The sequence below is a fragment of the Glycine max genome, chromosome 9 (assembly GCF_000004515.6).
Source record: "Glycine max cultivar Williams 82 chromosome 9, Glycine_max_v4.0, whole genome shotgun sequence".
Taxonomy (NCBI): domain Eukaryota; kingdom Viridiplantae; phylum Streptophyta; class Magnoliopsida; order Fabales; family Fabaceae; genus Glycine; species Glycine max.
The window spans coordinates 23382232-23394149 of NC_038245.2; positions in this window are offsets into that span (position 1 = coordinate 23382232).

Genomic DNA, 11918 nt, shown 5'->3' on the forward strand with positions numbered 1-11918 from the left:
TCAGTACCGACACATCATCCTGATACTGTCGAATTCGTTCCTCTCGGTCGACGAAAGGCGCGGATGACCATAATTTGTCTTCACACACTATCGGACTCGATTGTTTCTGGATAGTGAAAAAGGTGCGGGATCAAATGGTTCCCCGCATGCCATCGAGCTCGCCGCCTCTGGATGACAAAAGGTGAAAATGTGCGGGACCAAATGGTTCCCGCATGTCATCGAGCCCGCCGCCTCTGGATGACAAAAAGGTGAAAAAGTGCGGGACCATAATTTGTCTCCGCATGTCATCTAGCCCGCCGCCTCTGGATGACAAAAGGCGCAAAAGACGATGTTAGTCTCTGCGTGCCATCGAACACAACTGTGTCTGAATGGCGAAAAAGTGTGCGAAATGACCATAATTTGTCTCTGCATGTCATCGGGCCCGCCGCCTCTGGATGACAAAAGGCACAGAAGATGACGCTAGTCTTTGCGTGCCATCGGACACAACTGTGTCTGAATGGCGAAAAAGTGTGCAGAATGACCATAATTTGTCTCCGCATGTCATCGAGCCCGCCGCCTCTGGATGACAAAAGGCGCAGAAGACGACGTTAGTCTCTATGTGCCATCGGACACGACTGTGTCTGAATGGCGAAAAAGTGTGCGGAATGACCATAATTTGTCTCTGCATGCCATCGGGCCCGCCGCCTCTAGATGACAAAAGGCGCAGAAGACGATGTTAGTCTCTGTGTGCCATCGGACACGACTGTGTCTGAATGGCGAAAAAGTGTGCGGAATGACCATAATTTGTCTCCGCATGTCACATGACCCCAGGGTCAGTATGACAGAGATTGTGGGGGTGGCCGACAAAAGCGAGGCTCTTGCTCCAACGTATCCTCAATGAGGAACTCAAACCTACGTAGTTCTGGATAACTTGTGAGACTAAAATAGTCTCGGTGTTTTCTTTACTAAAAATGCGAACATGCTTTAGTAAAAAGACAAAACTTCCAACTGATCAGAGCAACATATGCTTTTTGGATGAAAAACAATGTGTCTACCCGGGAAGGAGAGTGTGCTGATGGAATCTTCTCATAACCATAAATGAGATTTTGGATGTTAGCATTTCGTTTCTAAATGACCATTTAGAGGAAACACTGGGTTCAACAAAAATAGAAGAAAATCACTCAAAGTGTATCAATCTCACACAGGTAAGTGTTTCATCCTAATTCCGAACCATAGATATGCCATGACTTGATTTTGCAAATCATTTCCTATCAAATCAAAGATTACATGCGTGATCATGGATCAATAGGACTTTTTCTTGGGAATGGTGTTTTTTGGTGGGAACTTTGGCTTTGAGTGTTCTTGACCTTTTCCTTTTCTGTTTTTGTTCAGTGTGAGGTGAACAAGCCACCGACGCACAGGATTATGGTTGGCAATCGAAGGGAGAGGACCACTTTAGGTCGTGGTTTCCTTTCTTTTTTTGTTTACTTGGTGGTAACTCTGTATTTGTTCAGATGTTGTCTGGTCCAAAGACCTTTATGCATATTTCTTCTGTTTTCTTTCGATCCTTGATCGGGAACTTTCTTTCCTTTCTTTTTTTTCTTTCTCTCAATCTTTGATTGGGAATTTTCTCTTTTTTGTTTTATCCCACTCTTTTGATTAAAAACTTTTCTTTTTTTGTTTTCTTCCGAGGGCAAGGATTGACATTCTCACCCTGGGTCAAGGTTTATGGTAAGTTGGGATTTTGGCTCAAGGCTTGTAGAAAGGCTGGACATGATATATGTCAGGGTTTGGATTGGTACAAGGATAAAAGGGGATGTCCCACATTATTTCCATGACACAAATGCAACAATGATGATTTGGAAATTTTATGCAAAACTATCATGCATGCACCTATGTGGACACTCAACTGTCAAACTTTTATGGTCATGTGATGCTAGGGCTCATGATTCATTTTCTCTACTTTAGTCAACCCAGTGTTTCCAAAATATGTTCTTTTATAAATTTGTGCATTCATCTGAGTTCATTTTTGGGTGTTCGGGAAAATTCTCACAACGTTCACCCTTCAGGCGTACACACATTTTTTTTCTCAAAAACTGGTTATGATTAGTGAAATTTTTTTTCAAAGAAAAGTTGGAAGTTATCTCCTTTCACAGGCATGTTTTTTAGCTAGACAGCCTTTTATTCTTATTATTTTCTTTTCTTCTTCCTTCTTTTTCTTTTCTTACTGCTCTCTTTTCCTTTTCTTTTTTTTTCTTTTTTAAGTTATTATCATTTGTTCATTTCCTCTCTCTTTTTTTCTTTTTCCATGAGTTATTTTGCTACCTAAACATATGTATATTTTTGTGAGGTATTTTGCTATATACATGCATGTCCAAGGTATCTTGCTACCTAAACATACATATATATGTTTTGTGAGATATTTTTGCTATATACATGCATATCCAAGGTATCTTGCTACCTAAACACACATACATATATTTTGTGAGGTATGACTACCTTCTGAGCTTGTGCTTGTTTTATTTAAATTCCTAGGATCATGAGCAACTAGGTGTGTCCTACTATGACTTGGAAACAAAAGGTGATCAAATAACAAGCAGAAATTTAAAAGTACTAGGTTGCCTCCTAGTAGCGCTTCTTTAACGTCTTAGCTGGACGCGTGATGACTGTCGGTCACGGACCTAGTACTTTGCTTACCTTTGGCTTTGGACTTGGTGCCTATTGGTCGGCCATGTGTCGTAGGCAACTCTCTAACCTTTTGTGGATGAGCTGAGGGGCTCTGGAGGTGGTGGCGGTGCATTTGTTGCCTGTGCTGGCCATCCCAGGCTGTTGTGGTGTCTCGCCCTCTGCCTGCCTGGGGGCGCAATACTTCTTGATGAAAGCCCGGTAATAGGGGCCTGATGACCTTGCTGGGGGTGACAGGCACTCCGTAAAACTAACAAAGGCCGTAATCAGAGCTGGAAACCCAGGACCCTGTTGGACTTCTCCGGGTCCACTGGGTGTCTTGCGGGCGCGATCCCTACAAACAATAGATGACATCAGAAATCAGTTGAGCGATGTGCATACTTAGCTATGTCATGATTGTGTGACCTTGCTGGGGGGATGGGCTCCCTATAGGACTGACAGAGGCCCGTAACCAGAGCTGAAAACCCCAAGGCCCTGTTGGACTTCTCCGGGTCCACTGGGTGTCTTGTGGGCGCGACCCCTGCAAATAGTGGATGACATCAGAAATCAGTTAAGCCACGTGCATACTTACCTATGTCGCGATGGCATGACCTTGCTGTGGGGACGGGAACCCTATAGGACTGACAGAGGCCCGTAACTAGAGCTGAAAACCGCAGGGTCCTGCCGGACTCCTCCGGGTCCACTGGGTGCCTTCTGGGCACGATCCCTGCAAATAGTGGATGGCATCAAAAATCAGTTTAGCCACATGCATACTTACATATGTCAGAACGGCACAGACAAGCTGATACTTCCGCAGGGGGAGATCGGTATTGCGGTCACTGGACGAAATGTTGCTAAGTAGCAACCTCATCCATATCTGTGTAAGAGTGGTCATGTTGGTGCGCATGATCCGCACTCGTCTCTATGCAGCGGCATGGGTGAAATCTTGCCCCGGTATGCATAGTAGCTGCGTGATAGCCTCCCTCTCTGGTTGTATTCTCACAGTTGGCACCCTCTAATATCAGGGGATGGCCCAGGAACTGATAAAAGGAAACTACTGGCCCCTTAACCGGGAGTGCAAGTCTCGGTTAAGCATTTAAGGGCAGAGGACCTTAAATTCTCTTAAGGTGCAGATGTGGAGCCGTCTGAAAGCGAGGACGCGTAGCCCTCAAAAGGCGAGGGAGTGTGCAGCCCTCCGAAGGCGAGGACGTGTCCCCCTCTAAAGGCGAGGGCGTGTAGCCTTCTGAAAAGGGGGACATGTAGTCCTCTGAAGGCGAGGGCGTGTAGCCCTCCAAAGGCGAGGACGTGTAGTCCTCTCAAGGGGAGGACGTATAGTCCTCTGAAGATGAGGGTGTGTAACCCTCTGAAGGTGAAGACGTGAAGTCCTATGAAGGCAAGGACGTGTAGTCCTCTGATGGCGAGGACGTGTAGTCGTTTAAAGGCGAGGGCGTGTAGCCCTCCGAAGGCGAGGACGCGTAGTCCTCTCAAGGGGAGGACGTCTAGTCCTCTGAAGATGAGGGTGTGTAACCCTCCGAAGGTGAGGACGTGAAGTCCTCTGGATGTGAGGACGTGTAGTCCTCTATTGGCGAGGGCGTGTAGTCCTCTAAAGGCAAGGGCGTGTAGCCCTCCGAAGGCGAGGACGTGTAGTCCTCTCAAGGGGAGGACGTATAGTCCTCTGAAGATGAGGGTGTGTAACCCTCTAAAGGTGAGGACGTGAAGTCCTCTAGAGGTGAGGACGTGTAGTCCTCTATTGGCGAGGACACGTAGTCCTCTAAAGGCGAGGGCGTGTAGCCCTCCAACGATGAAGACGTGTAGTCCTCTGAAGGTGAGGGCATGTAGCCCTTCAAAGGCAAGGGCGTGTAGCCCTCTAAAGGTAAGGGCGTGCAGCCCTCTGAGGTGAGGACGTGAAGTCCTCAGAAGGCGAGGATGTGTAGTCCTCTGATGGTGAGGACGTGTAGTCCTCTAAAGGTGAGGGTGTGTAGCCCTCTGAAGGCAATAGGTACTAGTACCCAAGAAAGCAAGAGATCGACTCATCGAGAGGGCCGGTCATTCAAAAGATGGACATTAGATGTAGGAAATCTATGCAGTTAACATGATTTTTAGGGATGCAGATGCATGCAACCTTTGTCTTGAAATGCGTAAATGCGGACTTCGTATGCAACAATGCAATGTAATGGAAAGTTGTACAATGTTCATGACATTCTTTCCCTATTTTGTGATTTTGATTTTGATTTAATTTTTTTGGAAAACACAGATTGACTGTCCTTTTGAAAGAGGTGATAATTCATGCAACCTTATCCTATCTTTGCAAATCTCTCCGGGAACTCCCTCAGAGTGTATGTTCTGTTTGATTTAGTCACTTGACCATTTTGGAGTGACGGCAATGGAGTCGTTTGATGTTTAATCAATCCATTGAAATCCAGGGTTTGTCCCCCTTTTTTTTTAAAAACATCGACGGGTGAGAACTTTTGATCTGCCCCTATGTTCACTTGAGGCTCATGCACGATGCCCCTCATTGCCCCAGTGTAAGGCTTTGAGGTACCAATTGTTATCTTTCGTCATGACCTTGTAGCTGGGAACCTATTGGGTGAGAACTTCTAATCTGCCCCTAGGTTCACTTGAGGTCATGCACGGTGCCTCATTGCCCCAGTGTAAGGCTTTGAGGTACCAATCGTTGTCTTTCGTCATGACCTTGTAGCAGGGAACCTATTGGGTGAGAACTTCTAATCTGCCCCTAGGTTCACTTGAGGCTCATGCACGGTGCCCTCATTGCCCCAGTGTAAGGCTTTGAGGTACCAATCGTTTCTTTCGTCATGACCTTGTAGCAGGGAACCTATTGGGTGAGAACTTCTAATCTGCCCCTAGGTTCACTTGAGGTTTATGCATGTGCCTCATTGCCCCAGTGTAGGGCTTGAGGTATCCATCTTGTTTGTTTTCACAACCTTGTAGCAAGGAAGAATGAAAGAAGCGGTTGATTCTGCAAAAAGAATTTTCAAGGACGAGAAATAGTTGAAGGATTTTTTTCAGTTGAGGATTAAGTCAAATGACTCCTATTCTTGATAACTCACTTCTCTCTAAAAAGACAAACTTTCAGAATGATAAAATGAGGTCACATGAACGTCTATATTTTTACTTGAAAACACAGTCAATCAAATGCTTTTTTTTTTTTTTGAACTTTTTTGCTTTACTCGTTGTTTACGGCACCCCACCAATGTGCAGCACGAGTAATTTCTGATTGAACGGTCTTGGAAGTCCAAACTCAGGAGCGCAGGTCGCTTGAGCAAACAAACCAATGGCTTGCACCACATTCCGGTGAAGTTGAATAAGCAAAGATGTGTTTGTGAGAGGATGAGGGACAAAGATGTCAAATTTATCCATTTATTTAGCATTGTAACTGTGGTTTACAATAATGGCATAAACTTGAAAATCCTGATGAGTCATTAGAGACATCTAACAACAGCTTTCAAAATTGCCCCATGTGTGGTGTCTTGTCAATGTTAGGATTCACAAGCGATTCTCCTCAAATTTCAGCCAGCCCGCATCAATTAGACTTTGCACCTTACGCTTCAGGTCATACAATGCTCAATGGAATGCCCGGACTCCTCCATGATAAGCACACGTTGCGTTCGAGTCGTATCCTCGAAAAATGGAGGTTGAGGAACCTGCAGGGGTTATGGCTACCATTGCATTATCAAGTAGATATGGGAGCAAGTTAGCATAGGACACCGAATTGGGGTGAATTCTACAGGCTTTTTGCTGCAAAATTCCTTTCTTGGTTGGTGTTTTGGTTTGTGCTAAAGGTGGTGTTTCATTGGAGTGCGGTAGACAGGCTTTGTGGTTGATTTAGGGATGGCCTTTGTGGATAACTGGGTGGTGGGTAAGGAGAAGGTTTGTTATTGGCTGAGTAATGACATTGTTGGGTTGGTGGGAAACTTGGCCGTATAGGAATGGCAGTCACAGCATGGGTTTCTCCTCATTCTCACCCTCTTCATTTGCCCCAGTTTTTTCATTCATCAAGCAGATGATCAAATTTGCCTCTTTTCAGACCCACTTCGATCCTTTCGCGGCGAAGACCAAATCCGCAAAGCTTGAAGGTGTGTACCCACCATTTTTCATAGTAGAACACTGGTAATGTGTCTACTATCATTTATCATCTCTTTCCTCATTGGGGCCACTTGGCTGCCAGATCCTCCACCTTTGGGCGTATTCTTTGAAAGATTCGTGCCCCTTTTTGCACATGTTCTGTAGTTGCATCCTATCCGGAGCCATATCAAATTGTACTGATACTGCCTAACGAAGGCAACCATTTATGTCCTTCCAAGAATGGACTCGGGAAGGTTCCAAGTTAGTGTACCAGGTAACAGCTACCCCAGTAAGACTTTCTTGGAAGAAATGTATTAGCAGTTCCTCATCTTTTGCGTATGCCCCCATCTTCCGACAATACATCTTTAAATGGTTCTTGGGGCAAGTAGTCCCCTTGTACTTGTCAAAGTCCGGCACATTGAACTTGGGAATGACCACGTTCGGGTACTAGGAACAACTCTTCTATGTCAGTAAAGGCATAATCTCAGCCTCCTTTAATGGCCCTGAGCCTTTCCTCTAGATGATCCAACCTTCCCATTTCTGCCATAGCATAAGGGTTTTTACCCACTGTGGAATGCAAGAGTTGTGGTTCAGGGCTAAATTGAGGGCCCTCCAAAGTGTTTTGCAGGAGTATACCACCAACTACTTGCCCTTCAGTGGCATATCCGAGGCAAGGCTCGAAGTCAACTAGATTGTGGTATGGAATTTCATGTGTCTCCCCCACGGTTTGAGAGACATGTGCATGACCAGTTTGGGGTTGTCGGCTCTCAATGAGTATGGGAGTGGAGTTATTGACATTCTCACTGGGAGTGTACGCCACATTGGGTGGTGTATAGTTGGGAGGCAAGCCATATGGCGGGAAGGCGTGCTTGTTTTGAATTTGCGCATAATGGGGGCCGCCCGTACTTCCCAAATCTTTGCCTACCATATCTGAGGTTAGATGATTCATTTGGTTGAGGCCAGATGGGGGCATCGGGTTCACCTTAGCAACAGCGCTGGTAGCGGCAACTGCAACCGCATTGGCTTCCATTATCTTCTTCATGCTCATCATGGCCTCCATCATTGTGGCCATTTGCTCTTTCATGGTGTCGCAACGTGCCCTTTCGCGGGCGAGCGAGGCGAGGCTCACGGGTGCGCTTTCCAAGGGAGGAAAGGTGTGCGGAGTCACCACCAACGTTTATTTGTGGAAAACGTCGGAAAAACCGAAGGAAACCGGTCAAAATGAAAGTTCTAAGTTCGGGAGTTGTATTTACGTTTGAGGAAGGTATTAGCACCTCTCACGTTTGTCTCAAAGGACAACAGCCTATTTTTTAGAATTGTGGAAATTGTATTGCCTTAACTTTTATTTCTTTTTATTTTTTTGAGGTCGACAAAAGCGGGGCTTTTGCTCCTACGTACCCTTCATCGAAGAGGAAATCAGACCTACGTAGTTCTTTCTTATGCGTGGATCAAGTGATTCTTTTTACTTTGAAAGGTGATCATTTTAAGGCATTGGACCTTAAAAATGATCCATTTTACTTGGTAAGAAACTGAAATGATAAACTTTCAAAAACCTATTTTCGTGGACGAGCTTGACTAGGCGAGTTGATTTTAGCCTTAGTTTCACTTTAGTTATTAGTCAATTCAATTAAGAATGAGAAATTCCAAAGAGAAAACGTCCGATTGATTTTTCGCTTTACTTTACTAAAAGGTATTTTTTGATTATTATATTATTATTTTACCTCTTTTTTTATTTCCAACGTGGTTACGGCACGACCGAACGGTCGGAATTCATTTTAACCGAAATTAACGGATGATACAATTCAAACGATCGGTTGAAATTTATTTTATTTTTAGATTAAGCGAGAAATGACTTAAATAAATGGCTTAAGCACGTCAAAAGGGGGTATAGAAAGCGAATGAAAACGAGAATAAAAATACATGAAACAAAATGTGGACCACCACGGGTACATAGAATGAATTGAAAAGCTCGATTTGAGGTACTTACCCATTGAAGACTGAAGAAAACGAAGAACGAACGATGAATGTTGAAGAACGGTCGAGAATCTTCGCGTAATTACTCACGGAAACGTTACGGAAGCGCCTCGGCTTGGATTTTCTTCACGGAAATAATTTTCCTCTGCAATTTCGAGAGAGGGAGAAGTGCCAAAGAGGCTGAACCCTTTTCTTCTTCACTCCTCCCCCTATTTATAGCAAAATAGGGGAGAAGCTTGCCACCCAGCTCGCCCAGGCGAGCAAGGTTGCTTCCTCCAGAAGCAACAGCCTTCTGGAGGAAGGATCTGGAAGGCCCAAGTGGGCCAGATTGCTATTTGTACCCCCTTCTTTACTAAATGCACCCCCTTCTATTTTTTGGTAATTCTTTTTCCGTAACGTTACGAAACTTTACGAATTTTGTAACGATACTTATTTTCCTTCCGCAAGGTTACGAATCCTTACAAATTATGTATTTACTCTTTTTTAGCTTTCGAAGCAGTTACGGAAACTCACGAATTGCGCGAAAACACCTCTTTTCGATTTCCGCCACATTACGGAATTTCACGGATCGCGCAAGCCTGCTTCCTTTTGATTTCTGACACGTCTCGGGACTTCATTCATTGTGCAACAAAGGACGCCAAGTATCTCAAAGCGGCTAACCAAAGGTTGCATGTCATCAAATAATAATCCCCGGACGAAATTAGGGTATGACAGTTGCCCCTCTTTACTTACCTCTCATCGGAGATAAGAGGAAAGCAAAGATAGGACACTGATTTCATCCGTCCTGCCCTTTCCGTGATGACGACTCTCGTCTCTACTCCTTCTTTTTTTCTTCTGCACAAAACAAAATACAAACAACAACAAGAACAACGAATATAATATACATATACACATATACACATATTTGGCGAAGGAACCGATCCGGAAAACAACAAAAGAACGTATTTCCAAGTCACCAGAGCCTTCGCGCTTGATAATGGAGGACACATGAACAGCGCTAGGAAATGACATTCATGGGGCTCCGAAAAAAGGTGGAGAATGGAGGATTGTCTTGAGGGTCCGCACTTAGACAATCATGAAACACAGCTCCAAACTCGAAGATGGAGGACACATGAACAGCGCTAGGCAATAACATTCATGGGGCTCCAAAAAAAAGGGGGAGAATGAAGGATTGCCTTGAGGGTCCGCACTTAGGCAATCATGAAACACAGCTCCAAACACGAAAGTGGAGGACCCATGAACAGTGCTAGGCAATAACATTCATGGGGCTCCGAAAAAAAGGGGGAGAATGGAGGATTGCCTTGAGGGTCCGCACTTAGGCAATCATGAAACACAGCTCCAAACTCGAAAATGGAGGACACATGAACGAAAACGCAATTCATGGGCTCCGAAAAAGGGGGAGAATGGAGGATTGCCTTGAGGGTCCGCACTTAGGCAATCATGAAACACAGCTCCAAACTCGAAAGTGGAGGACACATGAACGAAAACGCAATTCACGGGCTCCGAAAAAGGGGAGAATGGAGGATTGCCTTGAGGGTCCGCACTTAGGCAATCATGAAACACAGCTCCAAACTCGAAAGTGGAGGACACATGAATGAAAACGCAATTCATGGGCTCCGAAAAAGGGGGAGAATGGAGGATTGCCTTGAGGGTCTGCACTTAGGCAATCATGAAACACAGCTCCAAACTCGAAAGTGGAGGACGCATGAACGAAAACGCAATTCATGGGCTTCGAAAAAAGGGGAGAATGGAGGATTGCCTTGAGGGTCCGCACATAGGCAATCATGAAACACAGCTCCAAACTCGAAAGTGGAGGACTCATGAACGAAAACGCAATTCATGGGCTCCGAAAAAAGGGGAGAATGGAGGATTTCCTTGAGGGTCCGCACTTAGGCAATCATGAAACACAGCTCCAAACTCGAAGGTGGAGGACACATGAACGAAAACCCAATTCATGGGGCAAAGAAAAATAAATCAATCGCGAGAGCACCACATCTTAGAGAAACAATATACTTGTGTTAAGGGTAATCTTCCTTGTAACCGAGAATGAAGGGCAGGATGTCAACTTTTAGCTTTTAAATGAACATGTAGGGGAAACATCGGGCTAAGCTGAATATGAATCACTCATAGTGTATAAAACTCACATAGACAATTGTTTTATCCTATTCCCAAACCATAACTGCACCATGACTTCATTTTGCACACGATTTCCTATCGAATCAAAGATCAAACATACGATCACGGACCAATAGGATTTTCTCGAGGATAGTGTTTTTTGGAGAGGAAGCTGGGTGTTTCGGTCTTTTCCTCTTTGTTCATGTGGGGTGGGATATTGCCAGTCAAGAATGATTCTGAGTGGCAATCTGGCTTGAAGAATTTCTGTCCTCTTTCTTTCATTGATCGAGAATTGCTTCTTTTCCCTTTTCACTTCTTTTTGATCTTTGATCGGGAATCCTTCTTTCCTTTCTTCTGTTCTTTTCTTTATTTTCATCTCTTTTTTCCCTTTTTTTTTTTCTTTCCATTTCTTCCTTTTCTTTCTTTTCGCTTTTCCTTCCCCATCCCTTTCTTTGGGAAATCGGGTTTAGCATTCTATTTGCCCTCCCTTGAGGAGGTTCCGCTGTCCTTTGCTTTGGGGAAAAGGAGGAGGATTCTTTTTTATAGGCCAAGGTTCAAAGAGGTCTAAGGTTGTGTTTCAATGGGGTCTTTTATCGTGGGAACCCAATCTTGATATCTGGGGCAAAACAAATTTGGGTGTCAAGGTGTCGGTCTCGGGCCGAACTCCCCTATCACTCCATAAGGCACGCGTGACAATGATGATTTGAAAACAACGTGCAAAATTAGTCATGGCTACAGCCCGGTGGGCCCTCAAGCATTCCGTTTATGGCATTGTGATACTACGGTTAGGAATTTATACAAACAGACCCAACGTTTCCCAGTTATGTTCTTTTATTAGTTCAATGAATTCACCCATCCTTATCTCGGTTTATTCCGGAAAATAAACTCTTAGCATCAATCCCTTGTTTCCAGAAGATGTGTTTGCTCTTTACGAATGATTTATACTTCTTAACTATAACATGTCGACCTTCGCGGTCTTTCTTTCTTTTTACTTTTTGTTTTATTTTTATATATATTCACTAAAACTATACAACTGTGGTCCTTTATGAGGAAAACCTTTCTTTGTACATCTATATTTTTATACATGACAAACTTTTTCTGTA